At 41.1% G+C, this 22,807-nt stretch overlaps 1 protein-coding gene across 1 annotated transcript in view; it reads left to right on the top strand.

Annotated features, from left to right (window-relative positions):
* The window catches only part of LOC124606965 (ATP-dependent translocase ABCB1-like), a 174,829-nt gene that overhangs the window by 5,649 nt on the left and 146,373 nt on the right, over positions 1-22,807 (top strand). The window lies entirely within an intron of this gene.

The raw sequence follows: 22,807 nt of genomic DNA, 5'->3' as shown, positions 1-22,807 counted from the left end.
TAGCGGCGGAGTACAACTTAAAGAAGGCTTTCTTCATTTTATAAATGTAACAATAAACAATGAGAAGGGATTATTTTAATCATGGCTTATCGTCGTGAATCATCGTAGCAGTGGCCTCAAACAGTTTCATAGCACAAAGTCAAGACGGTTGGAATAAGCAAACTATCTGCAAACCTCTTTACATGAACAGTATTTCCTATTTTTAATAGATGTTAGTCAAATAGATGTTAGTCAGCTGCTTTACCATGACACATTCAAGTGCAGCTAAAGTATACGGAAAGTATTATTTATTTTCCAGTCAGTGCAATGAGTTACAATTGCTATAACACGATTAACGTGATGGATAAAGGGCGATCCAAAAGTTTCCGTCAGAGGGCGCTGGCTGCAGCGTATATGCAACGTACCGCGACTCCAATGTGACAAGCACCGACATGTAGCCAAGGGATTAGTCTGCCATTTGTATCTTTCAGACGTGCATGCGGTAAATGCGGAAGCATGAAGTATAGCCACGTTATTACCAAATGAGCCCAGACAGGACCAACGTGGTGATATGCTTTTCTTAGCTGCCGAAGGACAAACACTGACAGACAATCATCGGAGAATGAGGAATGTGTACGGGGTAGCATGTGTGTCAAAAGCAGCGTTGTGAAATTATGCGACAAGTGGTGCTGCTTTTTCATGATAACGCACGTTTTCTAGTCACAAATGTTATAACAAAGACGTTACGTCAACTCTAGTGGGAGACACTGGAGCACCCTCCTTATAGTCCTGAACTCTTCCCTGGCATTGCCAGGCCTTCGGCCACTTAAAAAAGGCCTTGTAGGGCCGATGATTCTGTCGGACGAGGAAGTGAAACAGGGATCCACATCTACATCTACATCCATACTCCGCAAGCCACCTGACGGAGTGTGGCGGAGGGTTTCTTGATACCTCTATCGGTTCTCCCTTCTATTCCAGTCTCGTATTGTTCATGGAAAGAAAGATTCAGTATGCTCTGTGTAGACTCTAATCTCTCTGATTTTATCCTCATGGTCTCCTCGCGAGATATACCGCCGATGTCATCCACAAGGTCATTTATATATATTGTGAATAGCAACGGTCCTACGACACTCCCTTGTGGCACACCTGAAATCACTCTTACTTCGGAAGACTTCTCTCCACTGAGAATGACATGCTGCGTTCTGTTATCTAGGAACTAGATACTAGATATCTGTAACTAGGCAGTTACAGATCTCTTCACGCGGCAGGGCACGATGTTTTACCAAACGGATATCGTCAAGCTGGTGCGTCGGTGGAATGATTACCTCAGGGTACACGGCGATTTCGCCTGATTAGCTTACCTGTTCTGGAGTATACGGACTTCGAACGGAAACTTTTTGATTGCCCTTCATTTTCGTTGGGGAGTAGTAGTTTAGAAAAGTCGGTTTCGTGTGTCTGAAAACCAGCTGCCTGTCTCTACCAAACGTCATCTCTTTGGCAAAACTGTTGAAAATCGTTGTAGAACGCTGCGCGATGTAGTAAACAGTGCTCGTAGAATGTAGATTATCCCTCTCTCTGATGCTCACTGAGTGGACGCTGCCTTACGCTTAAATTCATACTGTTAATAACAGAGTAGGATATTCTGGTTTGTAAATGTGAAAATCTCGAGCTTGTTCGAGTACTTCAAAAAACGTGTCGGCGTTTTTCCCTTAATATTTGGTGTATTGTCCCTAGTAACGTTCATCACAGTGAATCTGTATGATTTAGAGCTGTGAAGGATGACAATGTCTGCGTTAATCAAAGAACTCTTTGACGTAACAATCAAACCGCAAGCCTGCACATGTTTTGCATTGTATACCTCTTTTTGAAGTGGACAATAACTTGTATTTTTCTAACGGTCACATGTACGGCCGTGGAAACCGAGACCTTTGTTTGTGGTTGACAGACAGAAGGGTCCATCCGTGGCACCCCTGAGAGGCCTTCTGATCGTCCAAGAATAATGGAAAGAGATTCAATAATGTGAGCACAATTGAAAAGAATTATATTTCTTCGGTATAATCCTGGTCGGGATCTGTTCATATCCAAGTGTTCCCGGTGCGTAGCAGACGCTAAATATCTTGACAAATTGAGTCTATAGGTGGAAAACAAGTAGTTATGGTCGGGACGCTGTAAGTTATCTCCAGTAGCTGAATACTGCGCCCAGATGCTATGTTTGAAACTTATTTAAATATGAAGGTGCGCAGCATGTAGTGAAGCGAATGAAGTGTCTGAAGGCGGACGCCTGTATGTGTGTGTGCGTTTTACGGAGAAAGCAGGAGTACCGTTCTTTAGTTCCATAAACTTTATGTCATTGCTTGTTGACTCTTGCGTTACTTCAAGCACATAATTCGATGTTGAGCTTCAGCGATGAAGTCTGCTGGTAATTCCCAAGGGAAATGGATTATGGAGTAAAGATAAAAAATACTTTCAATGGATGGGGTGCAGATATTGGAGTGGATGTACGTACTTGCGTAACGTCAGTTAATGTTCTGCTGAACAGCCGCCGGCCTGATACAAAGTAAGCTGAATATCGCTTTTTATATATAAGATAATGTTCTATTTCAATATTAGTATCTTATTTGTACATATTACTTTACGTGAGGCAAGGTGAAAATATCTTGGCGTGGAGTGAATGAAAGTGATTTTTACGCAAAACCGGATAGGTGCGAGTAGGATTCGTGCCCTGAGTGCTCCGTGCGAACCTGATTATGTGTGTAGACAATTCATCTCCTTTGAGTCCAATGGCTTAGAAGGTGAAATTTTTTACACCGCTAAGAGACCGTAGACTCAGTATTAGACCATAGCCCGCTATGATTTGACGCAAAGTGCAGCTTGATACCTCTATGTATTCCAGAGACGAAAGCGTCTTAATAGACGGATAGACAGACGGACAACAAAGTGATCCTAAGCGGATTCCATATTTACGGACTTACATGTACACTTTTTCAATATTTGAGTAAATAAACTTTGAGCAACGTTTCTCTACTGGCCAGGTTACACTCGTAGTGCGGTGATACATGGGCTGGAAAACATCCACATAAGGCCGCAGTACACTCTCATTGGATGCAAACGTATTTCCAGTCATAGATGTGGCAATAGGAGAAAGTCAGAAGGTGTCTGTTCTAAGAAACAGGGCTGCATGTACCAACATTTAATCTCTAAGATGTATAACAACAAAACGACCTTCGTGGTCAGGTGCAGTGGGTGGAGAAGTATAGTCAGTTTTGCAATCAAGATGTTCCAGACGAAATTGCCAGGAAATATATTACTCCTTCAGAGTGATCAGTAAGAATAATATCTGACTATAATCTTTTCGGCACGAGAAATAGAATTCTCCTATCTGGTGCAGGGCTCCTAGCTCCATAGGGCTGCTTTCGAAGGAGTAGGTGCACCCACATCTCGTATGTGGTAGAAAATTGGCATGTCAAACACTTTGTTCACTTACAGTCGCATTTTCTGTCAGTATTTAACCAATTCTGCATAGATAGACACAAACACCTGATTCGAAAATAGATCTTCAAGTACTGTATTATTCTTTTCTTATAGACCTTTGGCGTCCGCTGCTCGTCAATTATCAGTTTTATTTTGTAAACATTCTCTGCTGCTTTTCTATGGTTGCACTTTTGGGACGCCCTTCAAGTGAATTATGGTGCCTTTCAACCCACAACGAGTGTCTTAATCGTTGAAAGTAGAGTCTTCATATAAAAGTTTATCATCTTTGCATGAATTTCTATTTTCGATAAACCATCGAAAATCTAAAATTCGTTGGTAATCCATCATTTTAAACACCAACATTAACAACATTAATCCACACATACATTTGACACTTGAGCTTCGCTATTGCAGAATGTATACCAATCAACCTAATGGATAGAAAGGTTCATCAATGTCATCTCTACACTATCTCGAGAAATTTTCTCCTCGCCATCGTGTATACGATAAGCCAACACTTCCGAATCCAAGTCCTAACTGAGAACTTTGAAACAAGGGATTCACTGTTATAGATAAATATTTAATTATGTATTTCAGAATGAAGTTGCACTCTGCAAAGGACGGGCGCCGATTTGAAATTATATAAATATGTAACTGACGTAAAAAACTTACCACTTATTATAGAAACCTAAGCTCATATAATCTGCACAAAATTACTGTCACCAGTCTCAATGCACCTACTTTTTAAAATTTTTCAGTTAAACTTAACCCAAAATTTAAATCTAATGTGCAGATGACATTTTCCACAGTGAATTTTGTATTCAGAGTTTACAGGTCTGGAGCCTTACTTACACGTCAATAACTCTCTAAATAGTACCACATGTTCTCAAAGCCAAGAAAAGGTACTACCTAGAGCAATTGTATCAGCAGCTCTGGAATAAACGTGCACCATTCAGTTTGTGTGGCAGAAAATAACAGTCAGTTGATATTGTACAGTTACATCCCGTAAATACCAAGAGCATCGTTGCTGGTGAAGTGAGCTTGAGGTGGAGAACTAATTCTCAATAGTCCAGATAAAGTTATTGCTCTAACCGAGGAAACCACCATGCTCGAAACAGGTCGCATGCGCCAACAATACAAATCGTATTTCAGTACTGCAGTACTGTGCTAGAAGACCCATTGACGGGACTGAACTCAATTTCAAAATTATTTTGCTTCATTGCTTGCACACGTTGTTTATGAAACCAGTGTAATTGCTGCTCCCTCTTTACTCTCCACACTGGAGTTTTTGGAGTGTTGATTTCACTGGAGAAGGAGGAGGTTATTGTTTAACGTCCTGTCGGCAACGTGGTCGTTAGAAACGGAGCACAAGCTCGTGTTAGGGAAGGATGGATAGGGAAAGCGACCATTCCCTCTCGACGGAACTATATCGTCATTTTCCATAAGCTATTTAGGGAACTCACGGAAAACATAAATCAAGATGGCCGGACGCGGGTGTGAACCGTCGTCCTCTCGAGTGCGAGTCCAGTGAGATAACCACGCGCTACCTCGCTCGGAATTTCGCTGGTAAATTAACGAGTGTTTATTCAAAATCATCACCACAGATTAGAGGCTGTGAACAATTACTCGTCGAAAGTCTTGGACTGATCACAGTCGTTTGAAAGATCCACTTTCTCGTAGTTTCCAACAGTGAGCAACATGCTTGTAGGAAAACTCTTTTCTGTACAGTTATTCGGGTTTCTGGATGCTGTCTTCTACTAAGCATAAATTAAATGCATATCCGCAGGCTTCATGTCACAGATCGCGCGGCCCCTCCCGCCGGAGGTTCGAGAACTCCCTCGGACATTGGTGTGTGTGTGTGTGGTTCTTAGTTTAGGTTAGTTTAAGTATTGTGTAAGTCTAGGAACCGATAACCTCAGCAGTTCGGTCCCTTAGGAATTCACACACACACACACACACACACACACACACACATATATATATATATATATATATATATATATATTCGCAGCTTCTTGTGACGAGTGATGCTCCATCTTCAACGACTAGTCGTCGAGACGAAAAACTGTACTTACAGCTTTCCAAGCAGCTTTTCACGAGGTGTACATCGTCTTTCTGCGAGTGTCTGCCGGCTGAGATTTTTCCATATTTCTTTTACATTCTTTCGCCAGTGACCATTCGTACTGCTCTTTTCTGCATATGCTTGATGTTTCCTGACATGGGTATCGTATACTTGGAAAAGTTCAAATCTAACCTGTAATAATAAAGGAACTTCAGTTTTCAAACGATAATCAGGCACGTCCAGCAATGAGCAAATCACTGAGGCCATGATAGTTTGTCACTAGAGCAAAATTTGGTAAACCGTCTGTGGTTGGATCAGATCGGCGTATGAAGATGTTATCTTCCTGGTTACTGTCAGTATTAACAACCAGTTGACGTTTACGCAGAGCAAAGAAAGTTACTGCTGCTTCTTCGACCAGTAACTATGCTATAGACGTGTCTTACTGAGGGAAACAGTCTCACTGTGGAAACGGGTTACTATTCAAATCATTATCAGTTCTTTGCCTTAACTATGTCCTACATCCACACTGCACGGTATTCTCAGGTTTGTAACTTGCATGCAAAATAAAAGAACCCCAGTAATGTTGACGCCGGCCGCGGTGGTCTCGCGGTTCTAGGCGCGCAGTCCGGAACCGTGCGACTGCTACGGTCGCAGGTTCGAATCCTGCCTCGGGCATGGATGTGGGTGATGTCCTTAGGTTAGTTAGGTTTAAGTAGTTCTAAGTTCTAGGGGACTGATGACCACAGCAGTTGAGTCCCATAGTGCTCAGAGCCATGTTTGTAATGTTGACTAAAGTACTAAACAGCGCATTTTATAGTCTCACTTGAAATCATTTTCTGAGTAACTGCCTCCTATTTACACAGTGAGTGCGCAGAACACAATGAAGAACTATTGCTATCCAAGACAGCAAGCAGCAAGGTTATTAATCAGCAAAAGTCAATATGCTGGGTCATGTTACAATGCGGCTACGCGCTCGTGTGCAAACTGGCGGCTCGCGTTGTTATTGTGTGGTATAATCGTAGCACTTGGTAACAGGCGCCGCATTCGAGGACAAAGAGCGCTTACTGTAAGCGTTACAGAGGTGTAGGCTGTCAGAAGAGCGGAATGCCGATGACAAAGACGACAAAATGTAACTTCAAGATATTATAAAAAACTAAGCGCTCCCATTAAAAGACGACCGTTTGTAAAATGGGGAGTTCACACCGTGACGTATGGAGTTTCAACATCTTTACCAGTGTTATCTTCATTGAAATCCGAAAGATTTGACATCGAATCTTCAAAACTGTGCAACAAACGTTTTACTTTCATGATTTAAAATTAGCACGTAATCCTTCTTCTTCTTCGACAGTATTTGCCAAATCTGTGATGATTAGGGAACTAAACTTCTTTGATGGATAACGAATATTAAAATTCCATTACAAGAAGCGTCGCATTCGAAACTGAAGGAGGCAGTTGCAAGGTTACTGATGTTAAAGTTTATGATACCGTCGTAACAGAAGGAACACTGCCAGTGAAATAGCATGAGCAGCAGAGAAGGTAGTTTGTCCAATTAGATTTTGTTGAAGCGAATTTGCTTTCTCGTAATAACAGCGGGATGTACCTGGCTTCCAACCCCAGATCTCTGTTCGTCGGCCGTAAAAGCGACGGTGGTGTCATTTTGTCCAGGACGACACTTTTCCTAGACTAGTAATACAAACGAAAGGGTAACTATCACAATAATACTTTTACCGAAAAAGTAAATGTTTGAAAGAATATTTCCTCCTTTCTGCGGACAGGTTTACACTCTTCTGCTGAACAGTGTGTTCACTCGAGAAATACCTGTTTGCCTTCACAAACTGATGCATATGTACCTCGTCGTGTGACCCGATAAAGAATCATTCAGTATGCTTGGATTCGAAAACACTGGAAGCCGTGACTCGTGTCTACGACTGGCGATTATACTGTCACAAGAAGTATGTGAGGTCTGCCTTGTCTACTGCCATGAACAGTGAAGCCATCGTGCTTGCAAAACGTATTTGCCCACTTCAGTGGACATTAGTACAACTTGCTTTCAAACGTTAAACATGCATAACAATTCTTTTGTTATTTATACGAAAGATGCCAGAAATATTAGTTGAATAGCCATTAAAGATGCACAATGTGACGATGACATATAATACATTATCTGATGATTTTTAAATTTTGAGGTTTGTAAGAGCACTACATACTAATTTTAAGGGTCAAAGGCGACAGTGATATCCATCAAAAAAGGAGGAAACATAATTATTTGCATTTGCGTCAAATCGATGCCTTTCAACAATTTTTAGAAATTTTTATAGCGATGTAAGATAGAGTTGAAAATGTAAATATGATGTCCGGTTGTTTCTTCGCTGATATTACTACGCAATAGTTCCATTCTTCAATGGCCTGAGGTCTTTCGGTTGAAATGTCGTGTGTATCGTGTGTAGTTGAAACAATCAGCGCTTGAAAAATTCGCATTGTGAGTAGAAACAATGTTTTACTGGTACGAGGTATCATCAGTATAGTCTTGTCGAATCTATTTTCAGAATATCAACGCTTCTGATAGGTGGCACACCATTTTTAACACTTTCTCGTCGTATAAACAAGTGGAAACCTCGTAACGTTTTAGGTATGTTCCGAATTCCTTAACCAGGGTCTCTCCCCCTCCCCCCTTCCTTTCCCCTAAACCCGCGTCTCTCTTCGTTGCTGTGTGGTTCGAAGGACCTGTCTTAAACTGTCTATAACATAGATTATTCTGGCATTTGAATGTTACCTGTTTGCAGTAGGTTGTTCAACACTGCTATCTGCTGCATATAGGTTACGTGCGTATCTACACGGCCCTCGTCTCAGTATGATTACGCTGCTGTACTGCACACACAAAGCTCGTGTGGAGCGGCAGGCCCGCCTACATAATGTCAGTCGTCAGGAAGAACAGCCAGTCGAGGCATCTGGCAGTTGCGTGCTACCACATGTATCATGACTCTTGGATGTTCACTGAAGGACAGTGGCTATGAATTTTGTGATCAACATACTTAATTATAACGACGCAGTTTGATGACGTATAACTTATTAAGTTAGCGATTCTTGCGACCTTTCTTCAGGATTTCCTATCTGTGGTCGTTTGGTATCATGGAAAGTAGTGATAGATAGGTAACAATGTCTGAGTGTAGATTATACACAACTATTAGATACATTCCAGTGTATTTGATTCTAATTTTGCAATACCACCATATACCCAAAATACTAGGGCCATCATTGAAAAGTTGACGGAGGATCCCATCATATTTTTAGATCAGAGATGTGGAATGACTAATTCGTACGAAGCACGTGATTTAAAACTATTTGTGTTTCGTAATAAGCACCTGCCATTGGTGGGGCTACCTTGGTTGCCTTAAATGCATTCTCAAGTTCTTTGCCTACGTATCCTGTCGAGATCGAGCAGATAAAACAGATAACTAACATCTCTCACAGAGGCTTACAAGCACTCATTCTTCCCACGTTTTATCCGTGAACGGAATATGAAGAAACGTTAACATGTGGTACAATAAAAACTAACTTTTCTCATGCACTTCACAGTGATTCAAGGTTATAAATGTAAATGTAAACTGTATATAGCTACGGTTGGATAATAGCCTGAATAGTATCCGACTCCTGCAGCAATACGATTTCCCTAGCAAGTAACGGTAGTAATTTACTTATCTCTGGTAATTACTACATTTGTTATGAGTTAACTTTGTGGTAAAGTAACAAACGTTAATCACGGTCGTCGAATGAACATGATTCTTGTGATCAGTTGAAGAGGACAAGCAGAGTGTGTAATGTCAAAAATCAAAACCGTACACTGAAATGCAATCTATTTTGAACAACACAGTTTTGTAATGATACCCTTTTCAAGTTCCGTAATTGTGCTCTTCTGTTTCCTGCAGTGAGCTATCGGAAAATAAAGAAACAAATGAATCTGTCGTTGTCAAGCGCAACGAAACATAGTTCTTGGGTACAAGCTATCAAACGAATCCTTGGACGTAGGAACTTTCCCACTTGCCGTAGTCCCAGAATGGAAATACGCGCCGGTACCGTTTGCGGGCTCCTTCCTGGTATTCTTCTGGGAACTGTTATTTCTTTTCCTGGCGTTTCGACAGCACGAGTTGCTAGCACTGTCGAAAGGTCGCTCATTGAAGGTCACTCTTTGACGATGTCAGCCGCTCTTGCTTGTGAAAATTCAACAGGGTATTGAAAACCGTTGGAAAAAGATTCAGAGGAGAATTAGCGTTTAGGAGATTAACGTTTTACGTCCGGTCGGCAAGGAAGTCATTAGAGACGGAGCACAAGCTCATGTTAGGGAATGATAGAGAAGGATATTGGCCATGCCCTTTCGAAGGAGCCATCCCGGCACTTGCCTTAAGCTGTTTAGGAAAATCAGGGAAAACCTAAATCAGGATGGCCGGTTCTGAGTTTGAACCGTCGTCCTCCCGAATCCTCAAGTCCAGTGTGCGAACCACAGCTCTACACTACTCGTTACTTTTACTTTTCTGAGTCTAGCTCTTACTGGACTGCTGTTATTCGTTCTTGTGCTGTTTTGTTGTTGATACCTTTTTTGGCTTATGCGGTTGAGCTGCTTTTGACTGGAAATGATTTTTTGTCACCACGATCTCACGCGGATTCGTGACTGGTCTTAACGATGGTCGTTGCTTTTCTCGTCCTTTACTGCGTTTTTAAAAATGTGTCAACGTCGGAATGTGATGTGCTGCTGCTTAATGAAAAATCAGGCGGAGAGTCATCTCTATCCCTACACAGAACGTCATCGTCACGAGGATCATCTGGATGAGACGACATGACGAATAATCGTTTTGAGAACGCCTAGCATGTTCAGTTTTTTGCTGTTTGAGTGTCAACAACTGATGCCAGAGAACTGATGGGTTGGTCCAATGAGCTGGAAGAAGTAACCGGATTACTGCTGGTGCTCGGCTGATTGTTGTCTGTCTAGCCTGAGCTTTGTGCGTTTCTGTTCAGGAGTGGGACTTCAGTCATAGTACTGGGAGCAAATACTTCTCCTGGCATCACATTTGGATTCAACGTTTAAATTCCTGTGGCTTAAAAAACCACCAGCCATATTTATTTCTTATATAAATTGAGGTTTCATGGGATTGATGGTCTAGCTTACCAATGGATAATATCTAACCAAAGGAACGCAGAAGGTTGTCATTAGTAATCAATAAATATACTCCAGGAACATGATTCTGAATGGGGAGAAAACACGTATAGGGTTTCTCAAGGCATAATTGTACGTCCACTACTGTTTCTCATTTATGGTAACGAGCTTCCTTCTCATATACAACAAGCAGAATTAGTTCTTTTTCCAGATGACACGAGTACTGTAATCAATCCAAGCAGACATACAACAACTGATGCCAGAGAACTGATGGGTTGGTCCAATGAGCTGGAAGAAGTAACCGGATTACTGCTGGTGCTCGGCTGATTGTTGTCTGTCTAGCCTGAGCTGTGTGCGTTTAAGTTCAGGGGGTGGGACTTCAGTCAGAGAAACGGTATACCTATTTCTTAAACGTATCGTTGAATGGTTTTCTGCAAATGGTCCCTCTCACAACATATTCAATTCTGCACATGTACTGATATTAAGCCAATGATGAGTGCAACACATTGTAAGGAAGTAATGAATGGGGTGGAAACATCAAAGATTTTATTAGTCCATATTGATGAGAATTTAAATTAGAAACAGCTCATTTTGGAAAACCTAAAACAACATAGTTCAGCCACATTTGGACTTGGGGAGAGACAACTTAGTAAGATGACATATTTTAAATAATTTCATTCAAAAACATCATATGGAATGATGTTCTGGAGTGTTTCATCTTTTCAGAAAGAAAGTCTTTTTGCGCAAAAACGTGCTGTATGAATAATATGTGGCACTCATCCACGATCATGTTATAGATATCTGTTTCGGTTGAGATTTTTACTCTGGAGCGGAGTGTGCGCTGATATGAAACTTCCTGGTAGATTAAGACTGTGTGCCGGATCGAGACTCGAACTCGGGACGTTTGCCTTTCGCGTGCAACTGCTTTACGAACTGGGCTACCCAAGCACGACTCACGCCCCGTCCTCACAGCTATACTTCTGCCATTACCTCGTCTCCTACCTTCCAAACTTTACAGAAGCGCCCCTGCGAACCTTGCAGAACTAGCACTCCTGAAAGAAAGGGTACTGGGGAGACATGGCTTAGCCACAGCCTGGGGGGATGTTTCCAGAATGAGATTTTCACTCTGCAGCGGAGTGTGCGCTTATATGAAACTTCCTGGCAGATTAAAACTGTGTGCTACGACCGAGACTGGCAGAAGTAAAGCTGTGAGGAGGGGGGGTGAGTCGTGCTTGGGTAGCTCAGTTGGTAGAGCACTTACCCGCGAAAGGCAAAGGTCCCGAGTTCGAGTCTTGGTCCGGCACACAGTTTTAATCTGCCAGGAGTTTTCATCTGTTTAGGTTGTTGGACATTCTGACTACTGCTTCACAATATATTTATTCACTCATGATATTGGTTGTAAATAGCTCACTACAGTTCAAAAGTAACTGTGCTGTAAATAATTACAATTAAATACACTTCAGTTATATAGCGTATAGCTCAAGTGGGGACTGCCATAGACAGTTTCAAATATATGTATATTATTAGTAATAAATCATAAACCATAAATACAAAATATCATGGCCGTATGTTGGTTAGAATGAGGACAGTAGAGGGCCTGCAACCAGCCTGTCTGCATGCTAGAGACACTAGACCTACACTTGGACTTAGAGTCTGGGTTGCTATTTCTTACTACTCTAGAGGTTATCCCACGCACCTTGACTGCAAATTGAACGTCAGTCTAGTGATTCGACCACTTGCGCTGCTATTCATAAGGAGCATGGCAGAGGGTGTTTTCCAATAGGATAATGCTGACCTACATAGCGCGGTTGTAACCCAACATGCTGTACAGAGAGTCGACATGTTGCCTTGGACTTTTCTATCACCAGATCTGTCTCCAGTCGAACACATACACTATGTGATCAAAAGTATCCGGACACCACCTAAAAAATACGTTTTTCATATTAGGTGCATTGTGCTGCCACCTACCGCCAGATACTCCGTATCAGCGATCTCAGTAGTCATTAGACATCGTGAGAGAGCAGAATGGGGCGCTCTGCGGAACTCACGGACTTGGAACGTAGTCAGGTGATTAGGTGTCACTTGTGTCATGCGACTGTATGCGAGATTTCTACACTGGTAGGCATCCCTAGGTCCATTATTTCCGATGTGACAGTGAAGTGGAAACGTCAGGGGACACGTACAGCACAAAAATGTACAGTCCAACCTCGTCTGTTGACTGACAGAGACCGCCGACAGTTGAAGAGGGTCCTAATGTGTAATAGGCAGACATTTATCCAGAACATCTCACAGGAATTAAAAACTGCATCAGGAGCCACTGCAGGTACTACGGCAGCTAGGCGGGAGATGAGAAAACTTAGATTTCATTGTCGAGTGGCTGCTCATAAGCCACACGCCAAGCCGGTAAATGCCAAACGACAACTCGCTTGATGTAAGGAACGTAAATATTAGACGATTAAACAATGGAAAACCGTTGTGTGGAGTGACGAAAAACTGTACACAGTGTGGCGATCAGATGGCAGGGTGTGGGTATGGCGAATGCCCAGTGAACGTCATCTGCTAGTGTGTGTAGTGCCAACAGTAAAATTGGGAGGCGGTGGTGTTATGGTGTGGTCGTGTTTCCCTTGGAGGGGGCTTGTATCCCTTGTTGTTTTGCGTGGCACTATCACACCACAGGCCTACACTGATGTTTTAAGCACCTTCTTGCTTCCCACTGTTGAATTAGGGCAAACAGATTGCATCTTTCAACACGATCAAACATTTGTTCAAATGCACGGCCTGTGGCGGAGTGGTTACACAACAATAACATCCCTGTAATGGACTGGCCTGCACAGAGTCCTGACCTGACCTGAATCCTATAGAACGCCTTTGGGATGTTTCGAACGACTTCATGCCGTGGTCTCACCGACCGACATCGATAACTCTCCTCAGTGCAGAAATCCGTGGAAAATGGTCTTCCATTACCCAAGAAACCGTCCAGCACCTGATTGAACGTATGCCTGAAAGAGTGGATGCTGTCATCAAGGCTAAGGGTAGACCAACACCGTAATGAATTCCAGCATTACCGATGAAGGGTGCCACGGACTAGTAAGTCATTTTCAGTTAGGTGTCCGGATACTTTTGATCACATAGTGTATGAGACATCGTCGAACGACAACTCCAGCGCCATGCACAAACAGCATCAATCATCCATCTATTGACCGACCAAGTACAACAGACATGGAGGTCCAACCAGCACATGTACAAAAGAATGCACGCACATTTGCATCCTTGCATTCAACATTGTGGGGGTTACACCACTTATTAATGTACCAGTACTGGACACCACGATAGACAGTATGAATTTTTAAAAAGTACTTATTGCAAAGAGAAATGACTGATAAATCTTCTAAATGTTATAATTCCCTCCGAAACAGAAGAGGCAGTATTTTGTTTCTCATGCACAGCAAAGATTAAAAATATAATTTCTCTCGAAATCAACGAAATATAACACCAAAGAAATGACGTCACAATAATCATTACAATTACATCACTGGTGAGTACTACAAATTAACCTTCAGACATATAATTAATTAAGATTCCAAATTAAATCTTCAAGTAGGTTGTTTTTGTCTTAGATTAGTGTTTCACATGTGCATTACCCCAACGAATCTGTGTTGTGTTAATTTGTATTGATTATTGGCATTATACATCAAAATTATTATAATTCCTGTACAGTAGCTCTAGCTGTAGCAGCATGTGTGTATTAATATCTAATACTTACTACTGCGAGGGACACAGAACACATAGACACTAATAAATCACTAGACTATTTGTGTAGATTCTAATGGTCCAGATTACAAACAGTCACCACATTAGTTATATGCAAATGTGTGTTTACACGTTTTCTTTATTATTTTTTTAATTGGCTTTCGGCACTGCTGCACGCACCATCCAGTGATACGCTTACAGCTTCCTTTACTGTATTTTGAGGTTACGGATATTATGTTTTTTTCACTTAGTTTCACTTCTTCGTCGGCGCAGACACAATTGCAAAAATTTAGAGCCTTTCCCACTTTTAAAAATTCGCATATCAGCGTCGTTTGTAATATTATTAATTAAAATTTTGATTTTTTAAAATAAATCAATTAAATGGCGTTATTAGTAACACGGACTATTGTTGCCTCGACGTCCATGCAGCACATGATTATTTTATAGACATTTCAGTTTCTAACCTTACGCAACTGTGTAACCCATATGATTCAATATATTCGATATAGCTTTATTGGAAATTTGACTCTGTTTGGCCGGCCGTAATGGCCGAGCGGTTCTAGGCGCTGCAGTCTGGAACCGCGCGACCGCTACGGCCGCAGGTTCGAATCGTGCCTTGGTGATAGATGTGTGTGATGTCCTTAGGTTAGTTAGGTTTAACTAGCTCTAAGTTCTAGGGGACTGATGACCTCAGAAGTTAAGTCCCATACTGGTCAGAGCCATTTGAGCCATTTGACTCTGTTTTGTCTAGTTACCAGCTTTGCAAGAGATGAACAGATTTAATTGTGTGTGCATATTTTGTTATGTATTTATCTGTCTTGCATGTTCAATGAATTTGAGTTTTTGTAATACCTTTTTACGCGGAGAATTCTATATAAATGTTGTAAGCCCTGAAGATATTTCCGTTTTCTGTAACAGCTTTTCAAAAACCAAGAAATCGACAGTATCGATAAAAGCTGTCGATTATGAATGTTGCTGCCCCTGTTTTGATACACAGGGACAAAGTAAGTTTCACGACACGAGAAATGTCCATTAAATCGACGTATCTGTGTCATGTAGAGAATTTTATAGTCCTTCTACTTTCAGGTCAGTTTTTCTTGTGCACAGAAGAGGTTACTCGTAAAAGTATCTCTTTCTACAGATATCACAATAAAAATTATAAGGCCTGATCCTCTACATATATATGCTATCTCAAAGAATATTTACCCTAAGCTTGTTAAAACAGCGAAAATATCAAGAGTAGACACGACGTCGGGTATGTAAACTGTTGGGACTACTTTACAATGCTGAACTCTCTATGTCACTCTTTTCGTTATTAGTTCCTGTCAGCCAATCTCACCGTGTAGGGTTGAAACGTACAGGCTTAGATAAGAACATACCTTAACTACAAAAAAATGTTATCATGACTGCTGCCTTCAAGGGACAAATTTAGTTGAGTCCTCAGGAATAGCTAAGTATCAGTTTCCTTCCAAGTAAATTTCCTGTTACGTTTATCAGCGTCTCTATTGTTTCATGCTGTTGTGGTATGCCTCTAGGTCTCGTAAGTATTCTCTTCAACGCTGTTCTTACCTCATGGTCGTGGGCAACGGAGCTCTTTGGTTATACAGTGGCGGAAAGTCGGTAGGCAGTTTTCTGTATCTGAAAGGTGATGCCAATTAAAATTAGGCGAGAGTCGCAGAAGAATGGCGCTAGTAGCACCACTATGTGGATGCAAACCGGGCTTGCTTTAGATACACGCTGTAACGGTTGTGAGCGGTAGTTTCCTTTGAGATGGGACGTGATGATGTTAGTCAAAATTGCCTTTAAGGGATAAACACGCCAGTATCAACACCTCACTGAGTTTGAAAGAGGTCGTGTAACGAGGCTACAAGAAGCTGGATGTTCCTTCTGCGATACTGCAGAAAGACTTGGTAGGAATGTAGCTACTTAACATAACTGCTGGCAGCTGTGCCCACGAGAATATATGGTCGCAAGAAGGCCGGGCTCCGGACTATCGAGGGGGAAGACCATCGTGTTCGGCGTATGGCTCTGGTGCATCGTACTGCATCTGCAGCAGCAATGTGAACAGCGTTTTTCGCTATAGTGCCACAACGAAGTGTTTGCAAATCGGTTACTTCGAGGACAGCTGCGAGCCAGACGCCCTGTAGCGCGCATTTTAATGACGCCAAAGCGCTGTCATTTCTGTGTTAGTGGTGAGGAGCGAGAGCTCATCGGAAGGCGAGGTGGAGGTCTGTTGTCTTTTCTGATGAATACTAGTCCTGCCTCGGTGCCAATGTTGGCTGTATATTGGCTAGAAAGAGGCCAGCTGAGGCCCTGCAACCAACCTGTCTGCGTGCTATACACACTAGATCTACACCTGGAATTACGGCATGGGGTGCTATTATTCTGGTGGTTACCCCATGCACCCTGACTGCAAATTCTACGTCAATCTTGTGATTCGATCGCTTATGCTATCATTAATTAACACCACGGCAGAGGGCGTTTTGAACAGAATAACGCTCGCCCATATACCGCTGTTGTGACCCAATACGTTCTACACAGTGTCAACATGTTGCCCTGGCCTGCCCGATCAGCAGATCTTTCTCCAGTCGAGCACATATGGGGCATCACCGGTCGAAAGCCCCAGGGTCATCCACAAACAGCATTAACCGTCCATGTATTGAGCGACCAAGTGCAACAGGGATGGAACTCCTTCCGACACCTATAGCACAGTCTGCATGCACTTTTGCATTCTTGCATTCAACATTCTGGCGGTTACATCACTTATTAATGTGCCAGTATTTAGCACTTGCAATGTCTTATCTCGAGCATACATTAACATGTGATCTTGTCTAGCAATGTTCCTCACGTAAATATGTTATATAGACAAACGTATTCCCGAAACTTCATTGTTCTACATTAATTATTTTTTGTGTTACGATTTTTTTCCGTCAATGTACACGAAGAAAACTTTGCAGTAATCTCCTTTCCCACGTCCGTTCTCGGTGTTCACATGTAGAAGCTACATACTTTCTGTCTCTGAATCGCAGAAACAGTTTTCTATGTTCGATATTTAATATTAACGGAAACTTTAATATGCCTGTGTGCAGATGTTCATCCAGATCACACTTCTCGTATCTGCGACTAAAAAAATAGAGACCCGTACCAAAGCAAAGTAGCGTTAACGGCAGCTAACAAAGTAACAGATCTTCCGGGAAGGAATAAACGACTAAGCGGTCTGCGTGAATCTTAAGAAACTGTTAAGTCACTCACTATGGACAAATTCAAGGGGGTCTTTACTTGCATATTAGTGATCTAAGATTCTTGCTTGCATCTTTACATGTAAAAACACGGCATGAAACGAAATATATGTCCTCCTATCTTAACGAGAGTGGACTGGGCTTTGGTAAAGTTTTTAGAATGTTGGACTGTAGGACGTGGATTATTTAGTAATATAAAAGTGTATTTGTAAACACTATTCCATCAGCCCCTCTTACCCCTCCTAGGCTATTATCCCGGTCGCCACTGCTGCTAGACCCGGTGGTAGCTACTTTGGATCTTCGTGGTGGGTAAATCGTTAGCAGCAATGTTTCGTTCGCAGAAGGGTAACAGGTAATGGCGTACGGCTAGTGAGCAACAAACAGTTCACCATCATCGTGATATAAATCTCATATCCTACGCCTTCTTTTGTGAAATGAGATCACATAACACTGACGTTAGTCATTGGACAGGAACGTTAACCTCAGCTACCATCACGTTGGTCTTCGAGAATACCAGTAAACCCCCATATCTTTAAAGAATTTAACTCCTATGTATAAAAAAGCTTCAAACGTCATTACAAATGAGTTAATGTGTTAAGTATTTGTCGTTAAGCATGTAAGAGAGAGAAAGCTTGAAAAAGTTTGAACGTAAAGTTTGTAGAATGTAACTAAGTGCTCTCATTATGAAACACTGGATGAATATAATCTGGGTACTTTGAGCGCCAATTAGATAAAAGTAAGTTTCACATGGTTATGGCGTCAGTTCTCCTGATCTATGTGTCGTCCACTGATATAATTTTGCAGGTAGAGTCAGTAATATATCCAGATACTATCGACAATGTGTGTTGCGAATAGAGTTAGCAGTAAAGGCATAATAAATTAGAACGCCATTCCTGATGTTGAAGTTTTATTGCGCGCCACTTTAAGCAGACGTTAGGTGTTCACGCATCTAAATCTCTTCGACCTCAAAGAAATGTTCAAATGTGAGTGAAATCTTCTGGGACTTAACTGCTAAGGTCATCAGTCCCTAAGCTTACACACTACTTAACCTAAATTATACTAAGGACAAACTCACACACTCATGCCCGAGGAAGGACTCGAACCTCCGCCGGGACTAGCCGCACAGTCCATGACTGCAGCGCCTTAGATTGCTCGGCTTATTCCGCGCGGCTCTTCGACCTCGTATTTGCTGAACTATGCGCAGTACAATGATATAATTTTGCGGAAATGTGTAGATAATTTCTGCAGACTATGTTGCGAATGAAGTTGGTACTAAAAAAGTTATACGATAAATTACAGTGTCATCTCTGATTCGTAGGTTTTATTGCATGAACAGTGTATATGTCGTAAACGACAAATTATTCCTTTCATTGTTATGTGGGTGGTCGCAGCGAGAAAAAGGATCATAGACATTTAAAAATATTTGTAAAGTCTCTTGGAAGTCGCTCTCTTTCTCGTATACCGAATGAATAATGTCCGCGTATTTGTGCGCCGTCAGTTGCCCTGCCTCAAAACAGGCACAGCGTCCCTAACTATAATGCATCTCTTACTGTACTAATTACTTAAGATAAGGACACAGAATATTTCTTTTGTCAGTTGCGCTACTATGAAAGCTATTTTTATTTGAACTGTAAGCATATTTCTACTATAGAGCTATTATCAGATTATCTGTAATAGAACATCTTATTAATTTTGGTACATTTGTTGTATCACATGTTACTTACTTATGAATAATGTAATTTTACAAACTTCAAGTCCTGACTTTCTTACAGTATCGTTGTTTCTGTTGCTCTCTGTCTGTCACTGATTATTTTTACGTTATTGTAGCAATAATAATCAGTTTTGTAGTATGTTCTGATTTTTCATTTAGTAGTGGTCAGAAAGAAATCTTATTCTGTTATTGACATTTAGTGACAGCAATTGTGACAGATGATCGGTGATTTTATTATTTCTGCTTCTGTCTATTTGTTTGCTGATTATATTCTTCCGTTGTTATTCTAGTAGTAATCAGTTCTGTGTTATAGTCTGACAGTTTGTTAATAACCGTGAGAAATAAACTTAATTTCCAGTGGAAATACCGTAACAGAAATTATGTCAGATGATCAGTGATATTGTATGGTTACACCCGCTTGTTGACAATTCTACCAGACATGTTATTGGGTTTTATTCCATGGATATCGGTGGTGTTGTGTTATTTAAGATAAATTTTGTCTCTGGTTGTAATATGATACATCTTTACTCTTGGTGAATATTGCTAATAAAGGTTTTAGTGAACTATTTATATATTAAGATCACTTCATTCGTTGAGGATTAAATGTGTATAATTTCCTGTGTGTATCTCAGTTTCCTCTAATATATTGGCTATTAGTTCTTTTAGTGTTATAAGGTACCGATGGTACTTTGCAGTCGACCTGTTGTGTGGCGTTCACGTTTAATGTGGTCGTAAAAGGTGGATGAGCTGTTCTCTAACATGTGCTCGATATGTAGTGGCGAAATTTCTCCCTGTCTGGCCCATGTAGAATTTTTCACAGTTTTTGCACTGAATTTTATGTATGTCAGGATTTAAGTATTTGGTGGTTCCAGTAGTATGACTACTTTTTTATATACTATGTCGCGTTTGGTTAATAAAAAGTGTACTAGCGTTTTTTCAGCAGTGCACAAGTATGTAGTAGGTATCTACGTAATTTTACGTTTTATTGGTGTTTCTCTGATGAGTGTTATTCCTTCAGGTATAGTTGGTCGTGAGGGTTTTGTATATTTCGTACACAGCTCTGTGGTTGTTCGTGGATTGTAATCATTCTCTTGCGCTACGCACTGCAGGGTTCAAATTTCTTTTTGTATTGCGACCTGTTCTGTGGGAAGGTTAATCATTGTGTTGATCACGATGTGAAAATATATACGTTTGTGTAATTTCAGTTGACAGGAATTTGCACTGGTGACATTATCGGTTGTTGGCTTTTACTATATTTCGAATTTATGAGTGCTGTTAATGTTATGTTAAGTTAGCCAAGAGCCAAAGTTGTGCTCGAGTCCATAAAGTTTTTTTTCCGATCCTAGCCCTGTCATCAATTTCATTATGAGAGCGTTGAGTGTCATATGTATGTCCTAATTGTTTCCTTCTTTAATCATTATTGATTCGCTGACTTGCCTGTAGTAATATATTATTTTATTACTGTAAGTTTTCGTTGTTACAATGAAGTTTTCTCTAAGAATTTAAGAAAATCAACTATTGTGCCAGCAATGCTAAATCCCGTTGCTACTCCATCATTTTGTAAGTACATTTTGTCACTCAGTGTAAAATAGTTTTGGTTTGGCACAAATTTCGACTGGAAATTAAGTTTATTTTTGACCATTACTAATGAAATATCAGGACATAACACACAACTGATTACTACTGGAATAACAACGAAAGAATAAAAACAGCAAACAAATAGACAGCAACAGAAATAATAATATCACTGATCATCTGTCACAACTGCTGTTATCAAATGTCAACTACATAATAACATTTATTTCCTACCACTACTAAATGAGAAGTCAGAACATACTACAAAACTGACTATTATGCCACACTAACGTAAAACATAATCAGTAACAAAGATACGGCAACAGAAACAACGATATTGCGAGAAAGTCTGGGTAGAAAACGTATGTAAAACCATATTATTCATAATTTACTTACATACATAAAAAATACCAAAATTTGTAAGATGTTCTATTACAGATAACACGATAATGGCTGTATAGCCGAAACAGGCCTATAGTTCAAATAAAGATAAGATTTACAGTATTTTCAACAACTTACAGGATTTCAGCCAGGTAAAATTTACAGCGACCGCCGATATTTCGCCGGAAGTACACAATTCTTAAGGCATGAACTGCAAAGGACGGCCGATGTATAGGCAAATTTAAAACCTCGTTTCTCGAAGTAATTCAGGAAAGATACACACACACAAACACACACTGAACACTAGTGCCACCAGAGATGATGAAAGTCAGAGATATCTATATTGAGACAACGAACTAGCCGGTGAGGTAACATTAACTCCGTTCCTTTGTTTTTCGACAAGGGGGAGGAGGATTCCAGGCAGAGTTTAAGCAAAAACCTACAGCCCTGTTTACAAGGTTACTCGCTAATTTAATCTCAACTGCCTCCTTAATGACACTGTCCCAATAGCTGGACGTGCATGTCAGTATTTCGGTATCGTGATATAGCATCGGGTGACCAGTATCCAAGCAATGTTCTGCAATAGCAGACCTATTTGTTTGCTCTAATCGTGTGTACCGTTTATGGTCAATACATCGGTCCTCCACGGTCCTGATAGTCTAACCAATGTATGTCATGACACAGCTACAAGGAATGTGATATACACTCGCCTTACGCAAGCCAAGATCATCCTTAACCGAACCTAAAAGCACTCTAATTTTAGATGGAGGTCGGAAAACGTGCGTTGCGCTATCGAACAACTGTGCATCGGGTGATTGATAATACTGAGTCGACTCCTAAGTCTACTGCCTTGTTGCCTTACATAGGAAGCACTTCCAAAAAGATCTGTCGTATTTTAGGGAAATACGACGTGAAATGTGTTTTCCGACCTCCATGTAAAATCAGAGTGCATTTGGGTTCGGTTAAGGACGATCGTGGTTTTCGTAAGGTGGGTGTATATCACATTCCTTGAAGCTGTGGCATGACTGTCAGGACCGTGAAGGACCGATGTACTGAGCATAAATGGCACACACGATTACAGCAGCCAAGTAGATCTGCTATTGCCGAACATTGCTTGGATACTGGTCACCCCATGTTATATAATAACACTGAATATTGGCATGCGCGTCCAGCTATTTGGACAGTGTCATTAAGAAGGCAGTTGAGATTAAATTAGCTAGTAACCTTGTAAACAGGGATGGAGGTTTTTGCTTAAACTCTGCCTGGAATCCTGCTCTCCCTTGTCAAAAAGTAGAGGGTCAGAGATAATGTTACCTCACCTGCTAGTACGTAGTCTCACTATAGATATCTCAGACTTTGGTCATCTTTGGTGGCACTAGTATTCAGTGTGTGTGTGTGTGTGTGTGTGTGTTATCTTTCCTGAATTACTTCCAGAACCGAGGTTTTAAATTTGCCTGTACAGTGCCTGTCCATTGCAGTTTGTGCCTTGA

The sequence above is a fragment of the Schistocerca americana genome, chromosome 3 (assembly GCF_021461395.2).
Source record: "Schistocerca americana isolate TAMUIC-IGC-003095 chromosome 3, iqSchAmer2.1, whole genome shotgun sequence".
NCBI classification, from domain to species: Eukaryota; Metazoa; Arthropoda; class Insecta; order Orthoptera; family Acrididae; genus Schistocerca; species Schistocerca americana.
The sequence above is the reverse complement of the archived record's forward strand: the minus strand, read 5'-3'. Positions and strand labels throughout refer to the sequence as shown.